Consider the following 13213-nt stretch of genomic DNA (forward strand, 5'->3'; position numbering starts at 1 on the left):
TCTGTATTGTACTTTATCACATTCTGGAATTTTTGTTATTTATTTACTGGTATACTTAGTCTTTCTTCTCTGCTAGAATATGCTCTATGAACATTCAAGGTTCATATTTTTCTACTTAAAACAACTAGATTTAATAGAGCAACAGAAAATAAGGAGGTTGGTTATACTGTTGGTAATAGATAAAATGGTCATCTGAATTAAATTTACCCATTCCAGTCCATTTTAGTTCACTGATTCCTAAAATGTCAACATTCACTCTTGCCATCTCCTGTTTGACCACTTCCAATTTGCCTTGATTCATGGACCTAATATTCCAGGTTCCTATGCAATATTGCTCTTTACAGCATCGGACCTTGCTTCCATCACCAGTCACATCCACAGCTGGATGTTGTTTTTGCTTTGGCTCCGTCTCTTCATTCTTTCCGAAGTTATTTCTCCACTCTTCTCCAGTAGCATATTGGGCGCCTACCAACCTGGGGAGTTCATCTTTTAGTGTCCTATCTTTTTGCCTTTTCATACTGTTCATGGGCTTCTCAAGGAAAGAATACTGAAGTAGTTTGCCATTTCCTTCTCCAGAGGACCACATTTTGTCGGAACTCTCCACCATAACCTGTCCCTCTTGGGTGGCCCTACACAACATGGCTCCTAGTTTCATTGAGTTAGACAAGGCTATGGTCCATGAGATTAGATTGGTTAGTCTTCTGTGATTGTGGTTTTAGTCTGTCTGCCCTCTGATGTCCTGTCTTAGCGCGTATCATCTTACTGAGGTTTCTCTTACCTTGGACTGAATATTCATTGGAATGATGCACGCTGAAGCTGAAACTCCAATACTTTGGCCACCTGATGTGAAGAACTGACTCATTAGAAGAGATTCTGATGCTGGGCAAGATTGAAGGCAGGAGGAGAAGGGGACCACAGAGGATGAGATGGTTGGATGGCATCACCGACTCAATGGACTTGAGCTTGAGTAAGCTCCGTGAGTTGGTGATGGACAGGGAGGTCTGGCCTGCTGCAGTCCATGGGGTCGCAAAGAGTCAGACATGACTGAGTGACTGAACTGAACTGAACTGTGTTCTGATATTTCTTTTAATCACATGGCACTCTGCCTCCCAATCTGGCAGCAAGCTAGTGACTAAAGCAAGCTGTCAAAATTAACAGCTGCAACACTGATTCCCAGGCCACACCAGGCGTCTTCCCCAGGGGGTGCCAAGTTCAAATATAAGCTACAAGGGAATGCTCCCTGAAAAGTATGAAGTGGGATCCCAGACAACGGCACAGCACTGACCCCAAGGGACACTGAGTCAAACGTCTCTTTAGTGACCTCCTATGTTTATTACCTCCAAGGCATAACCAAAAGAGCTTCTCTTTCTCACATCACTTCTGCTTCTTTTATAACAGTGGAGGCAAAGAAATTACGAGGTATTCCATGTAAACTGTATAGAACTATTTAACTCCTCTGCCCCATTGACTTAAGATATGTCTTATTTCATGTCTTATTTCAACCCCTATGACTTATATATGGCCTTTAAAAAAACAAATTTTCTAATTTCCTTGTCTGGCTAGTAGCTCACAAAAGACAGTTCTTTCATCGGTTTATAAAACTTCCACAGAATAGCCCTTCTCTAATAAAGCTGCTGTTGACAAAACCACCTGCTCACACTGCTTGGTGAAATGCTTGGGAAATTTAAAGTAAAATTTGAAGATGCTTCTCTGTCTGTCTGATATGAACTTACAATAGGAAGTCCATCTCAGTTCAACAAACTAGATGATCTGTTTAGGCATGGGAAATCACACTGTCCTGAAAATTGTCAAGAAAACAGTTTTAAGTTCCCTTAGTAATGCATTAGTTTTTTTCTCAGTCTCAGGACTGAAGACTGAAGAAGAGCAAAGTTGCAAGAGACTTGCATTACATTCTGTGGTGTTTTGCAGTTTAAAAATAAAGAAAATAAATAAAACTTCATTATTGCTTTATGATAAGTCACTAAGTATAAGATGAAGTAGAAAGAAAACAGGGTACAAAATGATACATATGTTTCTTCCTTTAAAAAAATGTTAATGTAATCTCTAGGTAGTAGGATAACTTATTGCTTTATTTGTTCTTAAACTATTCATTGTTTTAATTAAAATTCTGCAGGGAATGTGTACTATTTTACAATTTAAAAAACTATTTTTAAATGCCTTAACACATTTCAGAAAGGGCTCACATATTCTGTAAGTATGAACATGCTCATTGTACAAACGAAAAATTGCTCAGCTGGTACAGGTAGCAACTAGCCCCCAACGTTTGAATATTCTTTATATTTGCCAACTCCACAGAGAATCCTTCTGCCAACTTCATGCTGACATGTCAGAGAAAGGAATTGGGGCTATGAAAAAGGTTGAAGGAAGCAGAGAAGTAGAGGAAAACATATGTTTTATTCATGATTCTGACAAATTGTAACTGAGTCAGTGGTAAGTGCCCATCGCAGCCCTTCTGAGATCAGCGTGTGAGGCATCAACTGTCCCTGGGATCAAAACACTCCCAGTGGTTTGGTTTTGGTGATAAAGACGCCAACAACTTGCTCTTAAGTTAAAGGAAAGCAAAAGAACATACGTCACTGGCTGTCAGCTTACCGACAGCAGCCTATTATGATTCATTATTTTGGCAAACATATTAGAGATACTAATGTTTTATTTAGAAGTTTTATACAATTTAGCAATGTGCAGAGATCATGTTTCACAGGACTTCACCAGGGGTACATCATGTAGGTTTTGCAAACATATCCTAATCAATAATGTATGACTCTCTTAAGCATAAAATAAAAAATAATCAGTCCTTATTTTTTGTTGTTGTATTTAATCTTGAACATATATTGGAAAAATAATTAAATTTAGCATGTTATTAATCCGATTCACCTATTTATATCCACTAATTGTGAGGCATTTCTAACTACACACGTCAGTTCTTAAAGGAAATTATGAATTCTTTACCACTATACTCCTCATAAATTAGGGGAAAAAATATGCAATATCTACTGGTTTTGAGGAAAGACAGCCTTTTTTTAAATTCTCCTTTCTTCTTTCTCTCTGAGAAAAATATAGCCCTTCAAAGAGTAAACAATGACATCAAAGCTTTGATCACCATGAAGTTTGTTAAGTATCTCACCCTGTTCTGACTAGAATTTTCTGTACTGAATTTTTATAAGCGTGTCAGTGTGTGTGTGTGTGTTTGGTGAGGACCTTTAGGTCAACAATTTCAAATGAAGCTTACTTTTTACATTACTGACCATAAAAAAATAGCAAAACTGAAAAACCTATCAAGACTTCTTATGTAAACTGCCAAGCATTGGGTTGGCCAAAAAGTTTGTTCAAGTTTTTCCACAAGATGTTATGGGAAACCTCAAACTTTTTGGCCAAGCCAATATCACAAATTTTCTTCAGTTAGGAATTCCGTCAGGAGACTTCACATAAGAACTGTGGTAGTAATTCAAGTACTTGATTAATATAATTACATGTAATTGCTTTTTCTTATTCTAAAAATAATTCACTCTTATAAAAAACCAAACAAAGAATAATGTAAAGGGGAAAATTAAAGTCCTACTCTGCCAAATTACACTTGCCACTGACAATGTTATGCTCGTTTTGAATATCAAATCTTTTTGAGAGCACAGAACCAAACTTAATTAAAGCTGCCTTCTTACTGCTGCCTCTGCCACCTCAGTGGGTAACCTTGAACATGTCACGAACAGGTCATTTATCTGTTAGAGGAAGCAGGTAATTCATCCTTTATTCATTCATTCAAGGAATATATACATATTGAGGGCCTTGTGAAAAACATTAGGATTCTGTCCCCAAACTGTCTACCAGTGCTGCAATTTTATCCTTAGAAATTCATATGAGAGCATGTGAGTCATTTGTCCCTAAAAAAATTAGTAACAACCTTTATTTGATTAATTACTGTGTACCCAGCACTAAACACCTTTGCATATGGAGCTTCTTTAATATTCACGTTAACGCCATGGGAAGGGCCTGTTGTTCTCCTGTTATAGCTGAGGGACAGATAAAGGGACTGGCTCCGATGCAGGTGGCTGAGCGTGGGTGCAAACAAACCCAGCGCCCCTGCTCCGGGCCTGCCCTCCCAGCCACGCGACTTTTGGCTGCGCTGCGCACACTTCTGGGGGAGACAACAAAGCCGATCAGTTCTGGGCACTTGATGAAAATGAGTTGATAGAGGGATCAGCGACAATGTTCACACTGGAGGAGGGGTAGAGGGACATGGCAAAACGGCCGGCTGCAGAAACAGGATGACTCTGGGCCTCTTAGGGGAGAGCAGACTCTGAGAGGGGGTAGAAAACAGATAAGAGATGACTCAAAAATATTTAACCGGCTTTCCCTGGTGGTCCAGCAGTTAAGAATCCGCCTTGCAATGCAAGGGACACCAGTTCAATCCCTATGCCGGGAAGATCCCAAAGGCTGTGGCGCAACGAAGCCCCTGCACCACAACCTTTGAGCCTGTGCTCTAGAACCCAGGAGCACAAACTACTGAGCCCGCTCACTGCAACTACTGAAGCCCACGTGCCTAGGGCCGGAGCTCCGCAACAAGAGAAGTCAGTGCAATGAGAAGCCCGAGCATTGCAACTAGACAGTCGCCCCTGCTCCCCGCAACTAGAGAAGGCCTGCATCAGCCATGAAGATCCACTACAGCCGAAAATAAAATAAGAAGTAAATAAATCTTTTAAAAAATTTAATCTATTTCACAACTTTATCTCCGGGCAGTGAATAAGCTGTTGGCTTCTTTTCTCTTTTTTTTTTTTTACATACAGTTTATTACAGAATATTGAGCAGAGTACCCTGTGCTATATACAGTAGGTCTCTGTTGGTTATCCATTTTAAATGTAGCAGGGTACACCTGTCAATCCCAAGCTCCCAATCTATCCCTCCCCTCCACCCTTTCCCTCTTGTTCCCATAAATTTATTCTCTAAGTCTGTGAGTTTGTTCCTGTTTTGTAAATAAGCTCATTTGTATTTTTTTTATCTTCCACATATAAGCAATATTATAATGGTATTTGTCTTTCTCTGTCTGACTTAATCTCCAGGTTCATCCATGTTGCTGAAAATGGCATTATTTCATTCTTTTTAAAGGCTGAGTAATATGCCATTGACTTCTATGTACAATTTTCCTCATTTGAAAATGTCCTGTGAGTAGCATGATATTTTTCCCTACTTTATGCAGAGTAACAGATTGCTGACTGATCAAACCAATTATTAGTATGTTAGTGCAACCACTTACTAATGTTTTAGTCAAAGGCAATTTTGTGAACCACATTCCTTAACTTTTCAAGTAGAGCACAGTTGTAAAAAAATTTTGGAATATGTTTATTTTGCAGACACCACTAATATTTTTTATCACAACTGTGTAGGGTAGATGATACAGATATCTGAAGAAAATAAAACCAAGACAAAGGTGGAAAATATTTGTGTTGTATAAACTGAAACAAAGTCTAGCAAGACCTAGTCTGTCCAATGGGGTAGTCACATGTGATTATTTAAATTTAAATTAATTAAAAGTAAATCAAATGAAATTTTCAGTTCCTCAGTCACATTAGCCATGTTTCTAGTGCTCACCAGTCATATATGACTGACGCTTTACCCTACTGAACAGCCCAAATGTAGAACATTCCCATCACTAGGTGTAAACTCACAGAGTAAGAGACCATTGCATTTATACAGGTAATTAACCTAATGAGAGGAGAGAAGTAATAAAAGGGGACAGTTTAAGAAGAGTGACAAAAATCTATACTTGTTGTTGAAGAACAAGAAATGCTAAATAGACAAAAAGGTCACTACATAATATTATTAAATTGCTATCAAGAGTAAACAAATTTGTAGTTGTGAATATATTATTAGTTGCTATATCTAGTATGCTTACTAGAGTCGAGAACTAGTTTCATTATGATTGCATAATCAGTAATATGAACAGAAAAATTTTTTTCAAACTTCATAAATTATGCCAGTAGATTAAGGAGACAAAGGAGATCAAGTTAATTGTTAGAAAGTAAGATCCACAGGCTGGGAAATTCTCATAAATGACGGTATGAGAGAACTAGATAGGTTGAACAATCCCAAAGATGTCATAAGGAGACAGAGAAATGAAAGAAGAAAATTTGCTACCAGGAAGCTGTGAAAATGAGGTAATATTTGGTAAGTGGGCTCCTAGTACAGTGTGCAGCTGGTTACTTGGTTTATGTGATATATTGTAAACATTGCAAATATATTTTGAAAAAGAAGTTGCAGGATGTAAAATTTGTCTTACTCAGCTTTGCACAACTACTATAGGGAAATTTCTGAGATGGAGAAAACTGTTTTCGCCACCTCTTGGGAAAGACATGTAACCACAAAGGTTCTTATTACTGGGCAGCTCTTTTGCCAGGCGTGAGGCTGTGTCCTTCACGCTGATACATCATCCTCACATCCTCTCTCCCTGATAGGCTCAGAGACACTTTGACTCACCAGTGCATCATGTTCTCGGAGGTTGTTCTAAGTCCATTTTTGCAAAAGTACAAAATGAACTTATTCAGTCATCACTAGCATCTTACAGTGAGTTACTTCAATTATTACCTCATTTTGAAAATGTTCATAAGTGCTCATCATAAACCAAGTGCCAGAAGAAGCACCAAGTGGAACAAGAAGGGTGCTGAGTGTTAGTGGTTTATTTGGAGCGTGACCTGAGGGAGCACTGCCCGTGCAGTGGGAGAGAGGGATGGAGCGGGAAGGAAGCACACGCAGGATGTGCTAATAATGAAGAGATGACTTCTGTGAGGGGATATACATTCTGCCAGGGACCTCTGGGAAATGCTAGAAATCATGAGTGGTTTAATCTCCAAACTTTCTCCTTTATTGGCTGAAGGCTACTCCAGGCCCATTAACCCCCCAACCCCTTCTGAACTGCCCCAGGCATCGGCCCCCCAAAAAGCCCCCAGGCAGAGAGCCTCGAGTGCTTGAAGTCAGAAGCCTCTGACGCTGATGGGAACGCTGGGTGCCAGGAGGATCTGGGCTGGGCACAGACGGCTGCTCTACCACCTCAGACAAAGATAAACTTGAATCCCAACTCTGTGTGTTAACAGGATTTATGACTTCAGGCAAAGAAGGACCCCACTGTAGGTGATATATTGTATTTGGCTATTCTGTATCTGCTATGTCTCCACCTAGAATGGTTCTGCATCTTATTTTTTTTTTTTTCCATAAAATTGACTGTTGGCTGGAAGCAGTCCAGGTGTCTTACAGGAGGTCCTGTCTCATGCTTTTGCCTGTTTCTTCATGTACTATTTTACCATGGTACTCCACTCCCTGTATTCCCTGCAAACTGGTTGTTAGATCTAAAGACATGATTAGCTTTAAGCTAAACATTTTGGCAAGAATCCCCCCAGGAGGTGCCCTGTACCTCACAGAACATCCCATCAGGAGGCTCCCTACCTCTGGCTGCCCCGTCTCTAGCTGTGCTGAGGTCCTCAGCGGGCAAGGTCGTCACAGCTAGATCACTCTGATGAGCAGATTCTTTATTTGTAGTAAGGAATCTGAATAGCACTATCTCTGGATTCCTATGGAAATTAAATGATATAGTCAACGCTATTAACACAATCCGTAAATATAGTAGGGATTCCATTAAGAAGGATAGCACATTTGAAGTACAGACGGAGGAGAGAAGGAACTGCATTGAACGTACCCTTGACAGCTTCAGAAGGACAAAATTTTAAACTGGGTTTTAAGAACAGATGTCCTGGAGAAGGATATGGCAACCCACTCCAGTACTCCAGCCTGGAAAATCCCATGGACCGAGGAACCTGGTAGGCTACAGTCCACCGGGTCACAAAGAGCAAGTAATTGAGTGACTTCATTTTCACTTTCACTTTAAGAACAGATGGGGGAGAAATGCCTCCTGGTGTCAGTTACAAAAAACAAAACTACAAAGTACCTGGTACAAATAGCAACATGGTTTGGGAAAGAGATAAAAGTGGAAGCAGGAAAGCTGTGATGAGGAGAGATTGTGGGAGGATTTAGGTATCATGTTAAGTCTTTTGCATTTTATTTTGTGGCAATAAAAAGCCTTCACAGGTGAGATTCTGTTTTGAGGAACGTTCAACTTGTGTTTCAAGAGTATAATGATACTTGAGACCTTTTATTTGCCCTTCAAGATCCTCTCTCACCTTCCTCAACCTAGTTTTCTGCCCCCAGAGGCCACTCTGGCTGGACCACGTCAACACATTTTCTTGGTTTCTGGCTTCTGTGTGGTTTGGACCAGTGAGAATCCTGAGCAGTATTGAGAAAGGCTGGCATCTGGGACCCTTTGCGGCAGTGCCTGCACCTGGACAAACTTACCTGCTCAAGCAGTAAAATACAAAGAAACTATAAGGGACTAAAAATAACTGTGTGTGCGTGAAGTTGGGGCAAATTCTGTACAAAAGACACGAAATGACCAAAAAAAACCCCAAAAAAACTCCAACTGCCACTTCTGAAGAGCTGGAGCAAAAACAACCATTGGGAGCAAAAGCAAAGTGCTGTGCATGCCCCTTGCACTCAACATGGCCCCTGGCTTCACCCCTATCCTCACCCCATAGAAGGAGCCAGCTCACCCTCCTCTGGGAGCAGGTAAGGGAACTTGTTGCTTGTTCTCTCTGCTCCCTGCGATCGCAGGGACCCCAGTAAAGGCTTGCCTGAATTTCTGCTCTGGCCTCTGGTCAGTTTCTATTGACCGGACTTCCCTGGCGACAGTGGATACAAACCTGCCTGCCAGCGCAAGGGACGCAGGTTCCATCCCTGGTTCAGGAAGATCCCACAAGCCTCGGAGCATCTGAGCCCAGGCTCCACGACGACTGAAGCCGTGCGCCTAGGGCCCAGGCTCTGCAGCAAGAGAAGCCACCGCAGTGAGAGGCTGCGCACAGCACCCAGAGAGCAGCCCCCGTTCCCCGAAACTAGAGAGAGCCCAAGGGCAGACATGAAGATCGTGGGCAACAAAAAATAATGTTTTTTCTTATTTTTTTAAATTTTTATTGATTGAAGAAGGCCAAGAACCCCATCCGGCATCAGTCTGAGTCTCCATGTGGTTCCTGCTGCATATTTTGATACAGCTTTTTGAAAAATTGCTTTATGCTGCTGTGCTTCTGTGAAAGACCTACATTCGTGTCTGCTTTTGCTAACCAAAACAAATCCAGAGAGAATTTTCACTTTTAAGAAAAAAGGCAAGAAAAACTCGCTAGCATTCACTTTGTTTTGCAGCTAGTGAGAGCAGCACCACCCAGCCCCTCCCCTGGGAAGCACATTCAGCATCAAGCGGCCATGGCTTTGAACTGTCTGTGAACACCTGTGCTCTATCTCTACTTATTCTGTGCATCCATTAGCAAGATGTGTCCTAAGACAATTGCTTCTTCACTTTAATGCTGTTTTAACTTACACAAGGTTTCACAGGAACACTCTACTTTCAGAGAGCAGGGGAAACCTGTATTACATAATGACTTCAAGAGGAGATCCTCAAAGTAAGGTTCTGGGATTCATTTGCTTATCTACTTGATGTTGTTCAACCACTCAGCTGTGTCTGACTCTGCGACCTCATGGACTGCAGCATACCAGGCTTTCCTGTCCATCACCAACTCCTGGAGCTTACTCAAACTCATGTCCATTGAGTCAATGATGCCATCCAACCATCTTATCTTCTGTTGTCCCCTTCTCCTCCTGCCTTCAATCCTTCCCAGCATCCAATGAGTTGGTTCTTTGCATCAGGTGGTCAAAGTATTGGAGCTTCAGCATCAGTCCTTCCAACCCATAATCAGGATTCAGGCCCTTAGAAAAATGAAGCTCAAATATACCAGAAGGAAAGACCTGCCCAGCCACTGGTCTGGCAGAGACAAAGAAAGACACAGAGATGAATGTGTGGTAAAGGAAAGAGGCTCTGCAGTGTCCAGTTACAGGTGTGGGGGCTGGATCTGCTACTGTTAATGTCATTTGATTTTTCTTCCTTTTTCCCTCTGTTACCTTGCATGAAAAATCCTAGGGATCACTAATGTTTTCGCTCCAGCCCCAGGCATGACTAAATTGACATCACCTCATGACAATTCAGTAGCTGGTAGGACTCCAAGTATCCTCTGTGATGAAGACACAAACTTGGTTCACAAACAAGTTTGGGTGGATGTTAATGGGCTTGTGTACCACTCCAGATCCACGAGGCTTTTTACTATTAATTCTATCGGTTGTCTCCTTCACCTTTTGGGCTGTGGTCTGGTTCTCATACAGTCTGAGCAGCTCTGATGAAGGGATGAGAATGAAGGGAGGGTGTTTATTCCTCTGCTCCCATCCTGCTCATGGTCTCTGGCTGGCTGCTGCCTCCCATGACCAAAGGACAGAGGTCCTGTCATGGGGGTGCTACTGAGAGGGTAACAGGCAGGAAGGCCAGGGGTCTCCAAATGGAGGAAAGAGGCTGTAAGTGCCAGACATTTTTATCTCTCTTAAATGGCAAGAAGAAACAAACCAGCGATCTGTTTTTCATTCTCTATACAAATTTAAAAGGAGGTTTCTCTTAACATTCTGTGTTGCCATGACACCTGGTCTCACCTAAAGCTAACCACTCTCAAACTTTGAGTTAACCAATACATGCCTTTTTCGTATGGAAATATGGTCTTAAGCTATGTTAATGAACCCCAGACTCAATCTTCAAGTTGGTTCTGCTAAACGGCCTAACTTACTTCCTCAGGTATTGTTCTCCTAATCTATGTAAACGGAAGTATTTGTTGGTATTCTGCCCTTCTAAAAGATTCAAGTCAATCGTTTTATGGCCTGGGATGAATTATCTGATGCCATTCTAAATTTTATGACATTCCTTTCATTTCATTAACAGACTGTGAGTGACTATATAACATACAGCTAAAGACTAGGAGGGGGGTACTCTTTTGCCCCCTTCTGATGCCTATGTCAGAAGCTTTCCCTATCTCCTTTATACTTTAATAAAACTTTATTACACAAAAGCTCTGAGCGATCCAGCCTCGTCTCTGGCCCCGGATTGAATTCGTCTCCTCCGGAGGCCAAGAATCCCGCGTCTTATCGTTCAGCAACAACCTTTCACTACGACCTGAATCGTGTCCCCACAAATTAGTATACTGAAGCCCTAATCTGCCAATGCAACTGTATTTGGAATAAGGAGTTAATTAAGGTTAAATGGGGGCTTCCTAGGTGGCGCTGGTTGTAAAGAATCCACCTGCCACCAATGCAGAAGACACAAGAGACTAGGGTTCGATCCCTGGGTCGGGAAGATCCTATGGAGGAGTGCATGGCAACCCACTTCAGTATTCTTTCCTGGAGAATCCCCTGGACAGAGGAGTCTGGTGGGCTACAGTCCATAGGGTCACAAAGGATCAGACATGACTGAAGCAATTTAGCACGCACGTACATGCTTTTTCCTGTCATGGCTCTAGATTTCACATGAAAGATAAAACCCATAATGTGGGAAATTACAGGCCAGGAGACTTTTCTCAGTCCTTTCTTTTTAACAAGTATTCACTAAACATCTGCCTTGTGCCAGGCAGAAGGGACCTGTCCTCAAAAACATTCTAGTGCAGGAGACAAATAATAAACAAATAAGCAAATAAATGAGATAACTTCATGCTGTAGCCTAAGCTATGAAGGAAACGGTGCGCCGAGATGGAGAACAGTTGGACTGAACCCACTTTAGATAAGCTGGTCAAAAAAGACTTTGGAGATGACAGAAAAGCTACTGGGAAGGGAGAATCAGTAATAATACTGATTAAGATTAAATGTGGAAAATAAAGGAGAAAAAGAAATCAATGATAATCCCAAGATTTCTAGCTGAGTAACTAGGAGGAAATAGCTAGAAAATTGAAATTTTCCAATTGGAAATTCATCCTTCCCCTCTTTCTGTAAATTAAATGCTGTTGAAACACTGACACATTCATTTATTTGTTGTCTATATTTGCTGTCAGCCTACAACAGAGTTATATAGCTTCAATGAGGCTGTGTGGCGTGCAAAGCTGACCACACTTACTAACCAGCTCTTTACAGAAAAGTTGACTGATCCTCCCATCTGGCATGTTGCCACAGCACCATGTTACAGAATACTGAGGGGTGGTCCATATTCTCTAGGAACTTTTTGGTAGCTAGAGTGGCCTCTACTAATTCTTCCCATCCTTGAGTGGGTTAGAGCTTAATTAGTATGGTAAGATTACTTTCTCACCCCTTGAAAAAAAAACATGCTCAAGGACAGTTAGCAATGCCCTCCTCAGTGATGAAGAAATGAGCAAGAAAAGAAAGCTCCACCCCCTGGTCTGGGGCCGAACCCCACCTGCTTTTCTGCATGACCCAGCAACTTCTGGTTCTTTGCTTGCTACAAATGTCTCCCGTCCCGCCCCTACTTTCCATGTTGTCCCACTGACTCTAGCTGCTAATAACACCTAATCCTCCCAACAACATCTGCATCAGAGAAAATGACTGGGGCCAGAGAAGCCTCTCCGCCCCCCACCTGGCAGATTTGGAGGGGGGGCTGTACTGCTGTCTGCAAGTTAAGACTCACTTGAAGCCTTAACCTCCCAGAGAGTGAGTGTTATCCTCGCAAGGGTGGCAGCTGCAGGCAAATCTGAGGGAACACTGTCATCCACAAAGTAACTGGTTGCACTTGGGTATTAGATGATCTGGATAAAAACTTGGACTGCGGTCCTTACTCTCTGTCCTTCCACCCCCACCCCCACCCACGTCTAGAATGAAGTTTCCTATTTGGAAAAAGGAGTGCATCAATATGAGCCCCAAGGTCAGCTGATGCTTGAAATAATAGAAAGCACTTTATTTCAAAATAAGATTGAGTCCCCGAGATTACGCCTGCCCCTGTTTTAAGATTTGAATCTAATAAACAGCACAGGCTGCTCCATGATCACTTTACCCTCCCCCTACCCCCTTACCACTTGTTTGTATCTGTTTTTCTGTGTTGCTATTTTTGGCCATGCTTTTAGCCACAGGATTGAGTCTGAGAACAGGCAGATATGGACTCAAGAAAGCTAGATGATGGTTTAAATTTATTCTCCCTGGATGAACAGCAAAACAACCCCTGCTTAAAGGGCACTCAAAACTGGTTAGCGGGCTGCCAGTTTTTAGCAACACCTCCCAAAACATGACAAATTTAAAGGATTCTAGTCATCAGTGTTCACTGTCAGGACAAACTCTCATTTGGATAATCATAAAT

This window comes from Cervus canadensis, chromosome 13 (assembly GCF_019320065.1).
Source record: "Cervus canadensis isolate Bull #8, Minnesota chromosome 13, ASM1932006v1, whole genome shotgun sequence".
Lineage (NCBI taxonomy): Eukaryota > Metazoa > Chordata > Mammalia > Artiodactyla > Cervidae > Cervus > Cervus canadensis.